The 13,410-nt window shown below is 31.6% G+C and overlaps 2 long non-coding RNA genes across 2 annotated transcripts; one reads left to right on the forward strand and one right to left on the reverse strand.

The window, feature by feature from the left end:
- The first annotated feature begins 754 nt into the window (after positions 1-754).
- LOC105337683 (uncharacterized) lies at positions 755-2,962 on the forward strand. The gene is made up of 3 exons (XR_004597265.2): positions 755-884; positions 1,077-1,245; positions 2,706-2,962. It is a non-coding gene; the product is annotated as an uncharacterized lncRNA (long non-coding RNA).
- A 1,428-nt stretch (positions 2,963-4,390) lies between these two features.
- On the reverse strand, positions 4,391-6,213 carry LOC136275569 (uncharacterized). The gene is made up of 3 exons (XR_010714158.1): positions 5,935-6,213; positions 4,727-4,783; positions 4,391-4,615 (listed from the first exon to the last, which is right to left on the reverse strand). It is a non-coding gene; the product is annotated as an uncharacterized lncRNA (long non-coding RNA).
- Between the last annotated feature and the right edge of the window lie 7,197 nt (positions 6,214-13,410).

A 13,410-nucleotide genomic window follows, 5' to 3' on the forward strand; every position in this document is an offset into this window, starting at 1 on the left:
TTTTCTTGACATGTTAGCCAAACAATGGGAGTTGTCTGAGGTTATATAATTTGTACTATGAAATACCATTTAGAAAGTCGTACTGTTACCGTTTAAGATAAATGGGCTTCTAGAAATTCATACCATTCTTTGCCATTTTATCAGGTATGGTGGATTAATTGGTGTTCACTGAATTGAATAGCAAAATGGCTTTTAACGCACATTTCTTTCAGTTGTACAAAGGAAAACATTTTAATTATTTAGAAAAACTGAAATGTAATTATAAATGGTTTTACTTATATGCAAGTATTTTAACATATTGCTGATTCTTTAAAATTGTTTAAACGTTGGCCCCTGGACGATTCTTGGCCCTCACAAGGGGTTCAGAGTTTGATGTAGGTTTAGATCCTGTATATAAACAATTGTTTAGGATCTTTTTGAGAACTGCAATGCTCAACATGTGAAATGACTATAAAATCATCTTGTTAGAAAGGGATTTCATCATAAACATAATAATATCCCGGGGGTGGATTTTTATTTACACAGGATCTGCATGTATACCACATTGCCAAGATATTTTGTATTATGACTCCATTAAGCTGATTTTATCTCGCTAGTGTTGTTCACGTAAACGATGTGGCCCATGGGCCTCTTGTTTAAGTAAAAAACGAATATTATCAATAACACCCATATAGGTCATTAAAATGTAATATATCTTCATGTATATATACTTGTTTATGGGAACAGCTGGGCTTTTTTTCGTTGACAGTAGTATAAATATACATGTATAACTGTTTCATCTATTAATGCGTAATAATTTTCACATTGCACATCGAAAAGGATCATGGCCACCAGCATAGCGGTGAAGATCTTCACTTTTAGTGTGCTCCTTGCAATAACAACAGGTATGTTAGGTTTTTTAAATCTAACAATACATATTATACCTAAAACTTGAATTAATGTTTATATTTTAAAGGATGATTCTACTATACTTTATTTGTTATCTTCAGAATTACATGTATTAAGTGCGGTCTTCCTTTACTTGGAATATATTTTTCATGATTTTTTTTTGTAACGAATGATTGTAATAATTGAAGCGTTAACTGATGATGAATTAGCACAAGCGGCGTGCGCAGCGATTGCTCCCAGTGGTTTTGTGTCCGCCATTCGAAAACCGTGCAATAGGAATAACCCATCCTGTAACACACTTTGTAGAGATGCCGCTTGCAGCATGAGAAAACTATATGGAAATCAAGGATCAACATCGTAAATTTCAATTTCATCTTGACGCTCTTTTTGAATGATAATTTTATAATAAATGATTTGTTCGATACTATTTATTCAAAAAATAGAATGTCCCTCTGATAAGAGAGATAACTTCTGTAGAAAATAATATCACTTTGTTTCTGTTAACTCACAATTATTGAGGCATGTAACAACAAGGGAGGTGGTGCTGGGTCCCAATTTATGTTGGAAGGCGATACACTTATTTAAATTCAAATATAGAAAAAGAAAATTTGAACGCAACGAACTGACCCCCAGGGCTCTTTTGAAGCGGGGGCAAAAAAGTAAAGAAAACTTTTACAAAATATTACAAGAAATGTATCATAATGATAAAGTATTTATGCGGCAATATCTACATGACTACCCCCCCCCCCCCTCCCCCTCCCGAATATGGATTAATTTTTTTTTAAATATAACTAAATTTTATGAACTTGTTCAGTACATGTACAGTACATGTTTGATGTTTTAGGCCATAGAATATTTTGATGGGATATTTTTATTTCTCTATCTATAGCTCGTTCACAGAGCTGAATGAATTAGGAAAAATGTGATCAAGACAATTACAAATTCTAGACTTAGTTATAATCGTTTAAAAGTTATAACATTTCGAATGTTTAAAATTGAATAAGTCTTTTCTATTCTGAGGGAGCAGATACTAGTATGAGAAAAAAAATTGAAAAAAACCCCACCTAATATCTCATTTGATTCAAGCCAATATATCCCTATATTGATATCATACCAATTACTGAAAGATTATTCACTTGATCCCCTTTTTGTTTTACATAACAAAATGCTCTGGTTTACATTTTTAGGATTTCTTATATATATATCCATTTTCTATTATCTTATCCAAATTTAAAAACAGGAAATTTTTTCTGAAAATATAGAAACTGTGGCAATTTATCATGCACTGTATGTAAAACATGTATGTAAAACCTTCAATAGTCTATAATAAAGAAAGATAACTCTTGCTGATTGAGGCAATTTTTGTTGCAAACGTATACAACAAAGTGCTATTCTGAACTAAAATGCAGCGCTTCAATATGTTTTGTAATATGAATTGAAAATGTATATAATTATATATTATTTTCATATACATTTTAGATTTTTAATTTTATGCTGCGATGGTAAAAGTTTGCTTTATCTAATCACCAAGTCTAGTTTTCTTCATATCACGATTAGACACATTATCAATTTTTGAAAAATCTAGCAGCGCTTCATCACTTAAACTTTGTTTTATATGAATCGATTGATATTGACTGATGAAAATCAATATGAAATTTTTAAAAAAATACATGGCAAAATTAATAGCAGAGGGATATTACACCTTTAACCGATCTGATAATTTTAAAAAAGAAAAGAAAAATAAATCTCTTTTTTCAACGATGGATTTCTTAGCCTATATAACCAATGGATAATTCGGTTTTTTTTTATTTTGCCAGGGGAACCTGCTTCCAAACGTTCCATATTTACAGCCGTCGTAATACTTTGAAAAACTCGGACATGGGCAAAGCACACATCGCTATGCACATGTATAAAAAGGGTACTGGATGTGATTATACCAATTGCGGTCCTAATTTCTGTTGTTGTACAGCATAAAACTTGGTATTACATGTATTGTGTTCAATTCATAAAATAATGAAGAATTTCACAAGCATTGTAAATCATATGGAAAATAAACAGTCAAAACAATAAAAAATGTTTGTTGATATCAAGACCATTACATCATAAGTCCAGCAAAAAGTGAGTGATTAACAGTGGCAGATCCAATGGAATGGGGTACATGTGGACCCGGCGTGTGCTGCCCTCTAATATTGTCAAAATTATGTAACAAGTGGGTTCAACGTACAGAAAAACGTAGGATTCCTAAGATGAACTACATTGTACGTGTATCAACCGCCTGTAGCAATTAATGGTAAAAGCTAGTCCGAGTTCTAAGTTTTTGAGGATATCATTTATTTCTATTTTTTGATTTATAATCAAAGCTAACTTTAAGTTAGTATTTGGTATGTTCGATATATAAATAGATATTTCGTCGTTTCTTAGAACATTACAAATTCCCTTTTCTTCGATATAAAAGTAAACGCTCATTCAAAACTTGTGGATACATATTCCAACAAAATTTTATTTAAATTTTTCTTAAACTTAATTATGGCACATCAATTATTGAACAGTAAATATACAAATCCTGTCTTCAATTGAAATTTAATTTTACATTTAAGTATTGAATGCTTATTTTTATATTTTCATGCTGATGTCTATTTGTATAAAATACATGTAGTATGTATCGCCGCTATAAAGTTATTATCTGCGCTCTTAGTGAGGGATATGAAACATACATGGATCAGCCATATTAACATTATTTAGTTAGTTCATGCGACAAAAATATAGTGCCATAAAACATGTGGAGAAAATTTTTTTTCATTAAGGAGTAGATATATATTAATGATTTTTTTTCTTCAAAAGTACATATCAAATTGGTTATGTTAGATTGAAAGTTTCATTTAATCTTACAAATATAGATATACTCAAAACACGTCGAGACGTATATATTTGTTCAATTGGCGCATAAATTATCAAAGTGTATTCATTGTAAATTGAACGTTGCAGATTTCCAATGTCAATGCAAGATAGGGGGAAATATATACTGAATGTAAATATATACATGTAAAGGAATTATCTGTATAAACATGTACATACACACCGATACATCAAATACAATGTATAATTTGCCTTAACCTTTTTGAGTTTTCATCAAGTAATTCTATTCTGTAATAGCTTCTAATATTAATGACAAAAAATCGACAGAACCAACATTCAAGAGACTTTTGAGTAATATTGTTCTAAACACACCAGTGACTTTTTTCAATGCAGCGCCCCATGCGCCCTTATTTATGAAGCATTCACTTTGTTCTTTATCTAGTTTTTGCCGAAATTTCTTTTTCAAAATTAAAGCACTCGAAATTTGTTGAAAGGGTGTCTTCTCTCTCAACAAATATATAAGATTGAAAAGAAACCTTATAATTTTCTTTGATAGATTTGAAATAAAACAGGAATTATAATCCGCAACATTGTTGCATGATTTGTGTATCCATCAATATATATAAGAAATGAACTAAAACAAGTGTATATAATAAAGTTTAATTTTTGGTCAATTATTTGCCTGTAAATGGGCCAGTGGGATCCACGTGAGGCGTGTACTCGGGGTCGATACACATCCAGTTTTGGTTGTCACAGGCAACTTGACAGCACTTGAGTTGGCCCTTACAGTCCGTGTCAAACTCACACTCGTTTCTACAGTGTCCACGAATGCTTACATCCGGGCAAGAGCCGGATTTTACACCCGGTTGTCCTAAAAGACAATTTAAGGTAAGATATATTCCAAAATATCAGACTAAATTTCCTACGTATGCATCTATGTAACCGATGTTATTCTGCATATTTAGTGAAAAATGTAGCATACCACATATTATGTCTATCATCACCGCCAGTACCATTATTCTCAACATGATGGACATATCTGAGGCTGAAAATGTTACAAAAGGTTAGTTATTGATTAATTTCAATTAATTCATTATTAAAGGGACATGGTACGCTTTTGGTCATTTTTTTCTATTTCTGTTGTTTAATATGCTTTAGAAATACATTTTTAATAATCAACCAAAATTTGGATTTCAGTCCTAGAGTCATAAGCAAAATACAGAGCTCGAAATACAGTGTCATGTAAACAATGCTGGTGTCCTGTTTTTGTTTACATTGGTTCAATATACCGGGCGGATTTCCCTCTCTTCTGATTCGTTTAAAGCATTAATTAATAGTTCCTAGCGTTTATCACATTCAGTTTAGGTCTGAAGTGGACCTCAACATTCAAAACGATAGCTTTCTTTATATGACAAAGAATTATGAGCTATGTATCTCGCTCATAATACAACGACTAAAACTCAAGATTTTGTAGACTATTAAAAATGCTTTACTGAAGCATTGTAAACATTACAAACAGAAAAAATAATTTTCATTATTTTTTATCAAAATCAAGACCATGCCCTTTTAAGTTATATCACTAGAAACCAACCTATATAAAATTATTGATGCGAAAATACGCTGGCGTGATTCGCAATGCACTATAGTAGTGGTGTCATAGATCATCAAATTAACGCAGTTTACGTCCTATTAGTACATTATAAATGTAGCAAAAATCTTATAGGGAAAGAGTAAAATAGATTATCAAGATTTGCACATGACATGTCAATAATTAGAACTTGTCCAATCTGCATAGTAATTTAAAACTTAAAAATTCAAAAAGGTGGCTTTTAGAGACAGGTTAAAAGGGAAATGGATCTTAAAATCAGTAAAATTTAGACACTTCTTACCAAAAGAGAAAACAGTCACTTTGCAGCTATCATTCTAATACAATAAAGTTAATATATTAAAATAATTTTTTGCCACTAATGTCTTGTTCTACATACCTGACAGCTAGGTAGGACCACAATGTACTAGCACGAGCACTTGAACGTCCGTTTTTGTATGTATCGATCAAAATTGTTGCATACGTTTTTTTTTTTGTTTTTATAACATCTTTTATAAAGATTATAAAATAATAATAAATTTTGACAATATCAAAGTATTTTATTAACTAGGACATTAATTGGTGATATGATTAAAGTATAATACCACCGCGTACAAAGTACGAGAACGTGTTGTATGTGATCTGAGTTGGTCTGAGTGTTCTGAAAGGATTAGATTGTAATCTTGGTATTAGAGAGGGATCTGTAAAATCAAATATCAAATGGCTAAAAACTTAAATATGACATGGCTAAATGCACGTTTTAAAAAAAATAAATTATCGAAACACATAAAAGCTATCATAATGTTATATAGAAATGTGTGATAGCTATAAAAGGTTGGCTTTTATTTCTTTGTAAATTAGAGACATACATTATTTTACCATCTTTTCTATTGGTAAAAACACATTTAAACTGATGCAATACAAACAATTGATACGTAAAATTTTTCATGGCGGGCCATTAAAGAAGTACACTGATTAGGAAAAGTGAAAAGTAATTAACAAGTACTTGAAAAATCAGTGAAAAAAGAAGTAAAGAAATCATGTGTTTATATGTGAAAAAGTTGGGAGGTGTTATCGAATACATGAAACACATCATACACATTCATTGAAGTCACTCTGAGGTCACTCCGAGGTCACTCCGAGGTGACCCCATACGAGGTGTTGTTAGATATTGTACTGTAATTAAAACATACCTCGAACACAAGTTCTTATACCTTACTAGCTAACAAAGTGAGACCAACTTTTAACATTAATTATATGGTAAATATTTACCAAATAATGATTTCCTTTAAATACTACTACTTTAAAATGAAAATTAAAAATGAATAGTTATTGAGACATAATGTGACCCAGCATGTAAATGCAGTAAAATGTTAGTTAGGTCTTTTCACCTTTCAGGCAAGTTTGTAATAAGAACAATACTCTCGGTACATGTAAGCCTGTAATGATTCTGGTCACATAAAGATGAATGTTTAATACGAAATCTCAGAATACACATCGATTTTATCTTTTTTTAATTAAAGCAAATTAACAAACGTCAATGCAAAATCCAAAGGAAAAACACGCATGGTTATTTCCGATAATATCGCACTAATTGATTACTTTGCGAAACGTATTTGATCTCGTATATTCATTATTACTTTTTTCCCATCAAAATCACAAATATTACCATTCTTAAAGTTTTTTAATGAACACTATAATTGTTAGTCAACAGAAGTGGTATGCATCTAAACATAAGTATGCAATGATTGGAAAAATTCAAGTTGACAGACATAATAAGAGCAATAAATATTTGTTTGGCTCTTTTCAGTGAAAATTTGACTTTGAACTTTAAATTATTGATTTTTAAAAAAGTCCTTAAAAATGAATCAGATAAACGGAAATTAATATATTCTGTCATCCTACATGTATGACTGAGTTAGATGGTTAAATTGATTGCTTTTATCGTTAGCTGATTTAGTTGTTGGGATTAAAAGAAAAACTCTTGAAACAAATTACACAACCTACATCACTTCAGTATTCAGGTAGGCAATATGGACAACGAAAAAAAATTATTTTGAAAAGGAAAAAATGAAACACGTTTATATTCTAAACTTACCTGCCATGAAGTAAAAGGACTTTGTACTTAGAGCTTCTTTAAACAGATTTATCCAATAAAAATATTGAAAAAAAACACCAATTATGTAAATATTTATTCGATATCTCGGTTCTAAATGATCTTTTAGTATGACCATGAATCATTTTAATAAACATTAAAAACGCCAACGAATTTATGATTAAGTGTTTGATACCTTCGAGTTTTAAGTACCTCCATGATTTTATCCTCACTGACTCAGACTGCGATTACGAGATTGGAGAACAGCAAATCAATCAAGAGCAGCCAATGTCACTGATCTTATTGCACTCTTAGGTCTCACACAAGGAATTAATTTCACTATATGTTACTATATAGCTTTAATTCAGTTAATTAATTAACTATACTCTCAGCATATAATTCATGAAAGAGAAATTTTAGATCAGAAAAAAAAACGCCTTAAGCAGTTTCTAAGAGAGATAATTGAGAGTAAACATACCTACCCCCAAATACACGTGGGTTCCACATGTTGACAAACAGGCTCAGCACCATCCAGGAAGTTGCATCATGCGCATCTAAAAAAATAGTTCCACTGAAATTAGTGTGACAATTCCCCTAAAGTAATAATTCTCCTAGCCACTGAGTCCAAAATCAATACTATAGGCCTAAACTAAGGTGCCAAAAAAGGAAGAAAGAAAAGAAATTGTCTCTATATATATGGAACTACAATTGACTATAAGTTCAGTTTGATTGTCTATTTCCTTGCGTAAGACCTTTAAGGTACATGTACGCTGTTACCAGGAAAAAAAAAGTTATGGCTACCAGTGCCTTTCCGGTTTTTTTTCTGTTGTCGAGTGTCGGTCGTAAATCATTGAAGTTTTTAGCTTGTTCTCATAAACAATCACTTCATTATTAACAGATACCGGGTATGTCTGTAAAGCATATTTAAGAAACAGGAGTATACTTCGTTAAATTTATGATTCACATATCCAAGGTTATATAATATCTAGCCGTGTTCCTGTAGGAGGCAAACAGTCAAGAGTTACGATGAGGAAAATAATAGTAAAAGGCCCTAGCTATAGAGTAATAATAGATATACATGTATTACTTCTGAACACAGGGAAAACAATTTATAGAAAGGTGATAGATGAATAAGGAAGTGTCAGATTGTCATACTTTGATTTTAACTCGAATCCATAACTGAGAGAAGTAACATTACAAAAAATTATTGTAAAACTAAGTCATACTAGGAAAAAATAAATATTTAAAGAGTTTCTTGTTTTATAGATTTTATGTAATGCAACAGGTAAAAGAAAATGAAAAGTATCATGGATAATTTTCTAAAACTACATGTATTCACAAAGTTAGCATTGGCAGTAGATAAGAACTCCCTTACAATACATCAAACGTAATGTATAACGTGTATCCCCTCTATCTCGAACACCAACGCTCAGCTCAATGTCGGACATACAGATAAAGTGTTAATTTGTAAAAACGTCAGTATGGTTAACATGTTCACAATGGCTTGTTATATCTTTCGATGGCAGACGATCATTAGAAATGGAAAGAATTAAATGTTGTTGTTTTTTTGCTTTCTTTTTTTTTATATGTGAATTATATATTTTTGTTTATTGCCGTTTTGACTAGAACTGCCATGTATTGAACAGATGCCGTACAAAGACAATATGATGTTGTAATTAACCGCAAAACCTACATACAAACAGATATGCAGAAAAATGTAAAAAAAAAAAAAAAAAGGGGGGGGGGCTTTAAAACTACAAAATTACAACGTTCATATTGTCTGTACACCTCGAAAAAATCTTTGAGCAGACGTTACATGCGAAAAAGGAAATAAACTTTTGTTATTATCGATAAGAACTTTACTAAAAGAGAACAGCCATATTTCCAAATGTATGTGAAGGTTACTATTATAACTATAGCTATTTGGAAGGTTGATGTCAGTCCGTGAAATTTCAAGTTCGTGAAGTTCGTGCTCTCAGTGTAGCTATCATAAAATAATCAGCAGAAAGTCAACAACAAAAGTCCAAAGAAGACAGCGACGAACGATGTAAACATTATATATCATAGCAACTAGAATTAAAGTTGTCATTTTAAAAGCTCAACAATACATCCATAAACAGCTTAGAATGCGTGTATTCGTACGCTGCGGCTCGATCATTTTACGGGGTCGCATATGTTTCCGTCTAGTCATGCATACAGGCTTTACTACTCGGTCGAGTATCGTAAGAAATGGAGAAAAATACTGTAAACGTATTATATTTGGCGTGTACGATATTTGGTGGAAATAATTTTTGAACAAGTTGGCGTGGATAAGAATTATCGTAGTCCTGAATGTGACTATTCTAATACCTATATGCAAGGCATTGTATTTGATTTAGAAGAAGCCGCATTTTGTCAGAAACACTGATTAGAATACATAGCCAAATGTTAATATGTTAACAGTACCTATTGAATGTAAATACATATTAAGTATAAACTTTATCTGTATTGTACAACATTTTGGTCAACATAAAGATTAAGTGCACATACTGAAAGAAACTAAATCAAACATAACAAGATATCCTTGTTCAGTCAGATACATTGTGCCTCCGACAGTCTATTTAAATAGCTTTGACTAAATAATACAAAGACACCAGAACATATATGATAAAAACTGCTTAACGGTATTTGTGGACCAGATTAAAATGCTTATCATTAGGTTTAACTTCTCTAAGACATTGTACATGCGTCTTACACAATAATTAAGATCATCGTGTGAAATATTACCACGATGGGACATACGAACAAAAAATTGAAACACAGTTTTCCGTTGCTTTGATATTCACATTGTGCAGAATAGGAACAGTTGCAACTGACTGCATCAACAGAAAAGAATTTTACGATATATATATATATCATATTATATATTGTGTTAATTAAATTTCCATATGGCGGCTGAAGCTCTTGAGACTATTTTCTTATTGTTTAATTAAACATTTGCTATTGAAAATTAAGAAACAGAACTCCAAGGTAGACAATATAGAGTGTACGTAAGTTCAAACAACATAATCATATCAGTACACGTTTTTCTCGTTGGCACGGATGTTAGCGCGAATAGGTTAATGTTGTAGGAGGAACCCGGAGTACCAACTACATGCGAGAGCGGGCGACCATCACACCCTTTCACAACCATTGTTCATCACAGATACTGAAGTCGGGTTCCAGTGGTAAGAAGCTAGTTACTCGTCTTTTGCACTTCTTGAACATTAAGTATTAATGTCTGTGTATTTATGTAATATTTAAAACCTTGTTAGAAATGATGTTTACTTTCTTTGCCTGAAGCATTTAAAAATATGCTTTTTTGTTTCATCTTTTTTACCTTTATCAGAAATATATCATGCATACATAAGGACGTAAAAAGCATTGAAGAAATAATACCTATACCGCTGATGCAAATTCTGTAAGGAAAAACTATGTGTTTCTCATTTTTTCATAAGTCGTGCAAACAGCCATTGATAATTATTGATAATTATTGATGAACAAATATTTCCTTAAAATCTTCCATTATCTGTTAAAGTTAATAAATACGGAATTGAACAATGAATTATTAATGTCAATTAGTACGTTGCATAGCTAAATACCTTATCAACGCAATTATAACTTGAGAAGATTCTGAGAACGTTTCCACCATTTTAATAAATATTAAAATAAAAATGTCAAATAAAATAAAGATCAATAAGTATTTACTATAATGCTATTGAAATTAATTTTAACAGGTTCCGAAAATGCGTACATCCATATGAAACAACTGGTTAGATTGTAAGCTTATGTCGACCGATATGCATTTGTAAATAATTGTACATTAAAAAAAGGGAAATAGTACTAAAACACGTAAATCAAGCATGACAAATCATTTATTTGCTCAGTTCAGAAGTTTTGTCTGAGTGAACGACATTTGTACAGACATGACAAAAATAACAGACTATAAGTCTAATTACTAATGCTTATCAGTAAGGTTACCAAGATAGAGTTCATATACATATGCGTCTTACACAATAATTTGAGTCTACAGTACAGACTACAATCGTATTGGAACACACGATTCCGTTGAGTTTGAAGCATGAAAACCCAATTGTCTGTTGCTTTTGTTTTCGTTTTGTGCGGAATAGGAATAAAGACAGCTGCAACAGACTGCATCAGCAGAAAAGAATTTGATGATTTCAAGGCAAATGTTTTGAACCATATCCAGGAGCTGACTTTGAAAAATGACAAGCAAGCTAAAGAAATTGAATATCAGAAGAAAGCTATTCTTGATTTGAAGAGGATGTTAATAAAGTATGACGAGACATCAAATAATTTGAATCAAAATGATACAGCAGTGCCTTCAAACCAGAGTCTACCCGGGGAATCCTTAATGTTATCCACAAAAGACTCATTGAAACCACCCAGAAAACGAGAAGCCATGCGTAAGTGTTTTTATTTTTACAGATATTTTCATTTACTAAAAAATGTTTTTAATTTCGTTTTACTAAAGAAATCGTAGAAGATTTCACATTTTGCAAATTTAAAGCATACCATTTAAAAGTACATCTATAGAAGAATTGTTTCTGGTTCTTATTTAATTAAAGTATTAAAGTACTATTGAGAGTTGATTAATCAACAATATGTAATTTCGCATGGCAAGTAGTTTTTCAGCTGTATAATTACGCACAATTTTTTTTTCTTATATGAAAAATCAGGGTTTTCCTTAAAAAATTCCGAGCTATAGACGGGAAACCGCATCTGAATCATGTTGTGTAATATATAAAAATAGAATAAACACCATCAAACCTAACGATGCATTTTGTTCATGTATAAGTAATCGAAATATGTAACAAAGCAATTTTATGACAACACAAATGATGTCTGGTCTATGCCAGTATATACTGGTTTTACCTTTAGATTGGATAATTGCTCTTGATTCTAAACGCTACTACTGTAAATACATGTATATGGTGCTTGAAAATATTATCGAAATATCATGGCTTAGGAATGCATACCACTACAAGAATAGCAAGTTGTTCGCACTTTTTAAAATATGACTTTTCTTTCAAAGTGTTTATAGATAGGTTTCCTTGAGAAACAATGCCTCTTAATATATTACATCGAATTTATCGATTTATTTCAATTACAATATCTTTAAGTCTTGAAGACCTAGGTCTTGTCAGCGGTGATAATTTGTGCTTAGGTCCAAACGCTGTTTTACTTCCGTTTTGCAAGAATAACTGCAAAGGAGATTTTATTAAAATCAACTTCCAAAGATGTGGCAGTTGAGAAATTGTAAGCATTAGTTATAACAAAAACAAATTCTATATCGATTCAGCAATAATTTCAGCCAACATAAGCAGGCACGTAGCATGGGGAAGCTATTCTTGATTTGAAGAGGATGTTAATTTAGTACATGTATGATGAGACATCAATTATTTATCTGTAATAAAAACTTGTGAAACCTTTATTTACGATTGTGTTGTACAATTCTTTTGCATGATGGAGGAGCCCGTCACATGTAGAATATCTTTTGATAAAATTATTGATATTTAATGATTCACACGTTTCTCGCTCTTCGTAATAAAAAAAAAAGTAGCAGGAATTATGTTTCTCTATATCTATTATATTTTGATTTCAGAACCAAGACAATTGACGGCTAACCCGACTGATGTTATTGCATTTTATGCCTACCTTACAAATGCTGAAATAAATCCCGGAGCCCATCATATAATCGTGTACGACCATGTTATTACGAATTCTGGAAACGGATATAGCAAGCACACTGGATCATTTACAACACCAAGATCAGGAATGTACGTGTTTTCCTGGACAACTTTTGTTGATCGACATTCATATTTTCCGATTGAATTAATCCATAACAGTGTCAGAGCTGGTATAGTTTTTGTGCATGGCGAGAATATTTACAACGGAGTGACTGGAATGGCAGTTATTCAGCTTCAGCAGGGTGACGTAGTCATGG

Source organism: Magallana gigas, chromosome 5 (assembly GCF_963853765.1).
Source record: "Magallana gigas chromosome 5, xbMagGiga1.1, whole genome shotgun sequence".
Taxonomy (NCBI): domain Eukaryota; kingdom Metazoa; phylum Mollusca; class Bivalvia; order Ostreida; family Ostreidae; genus Magallana; species Magallana gigas.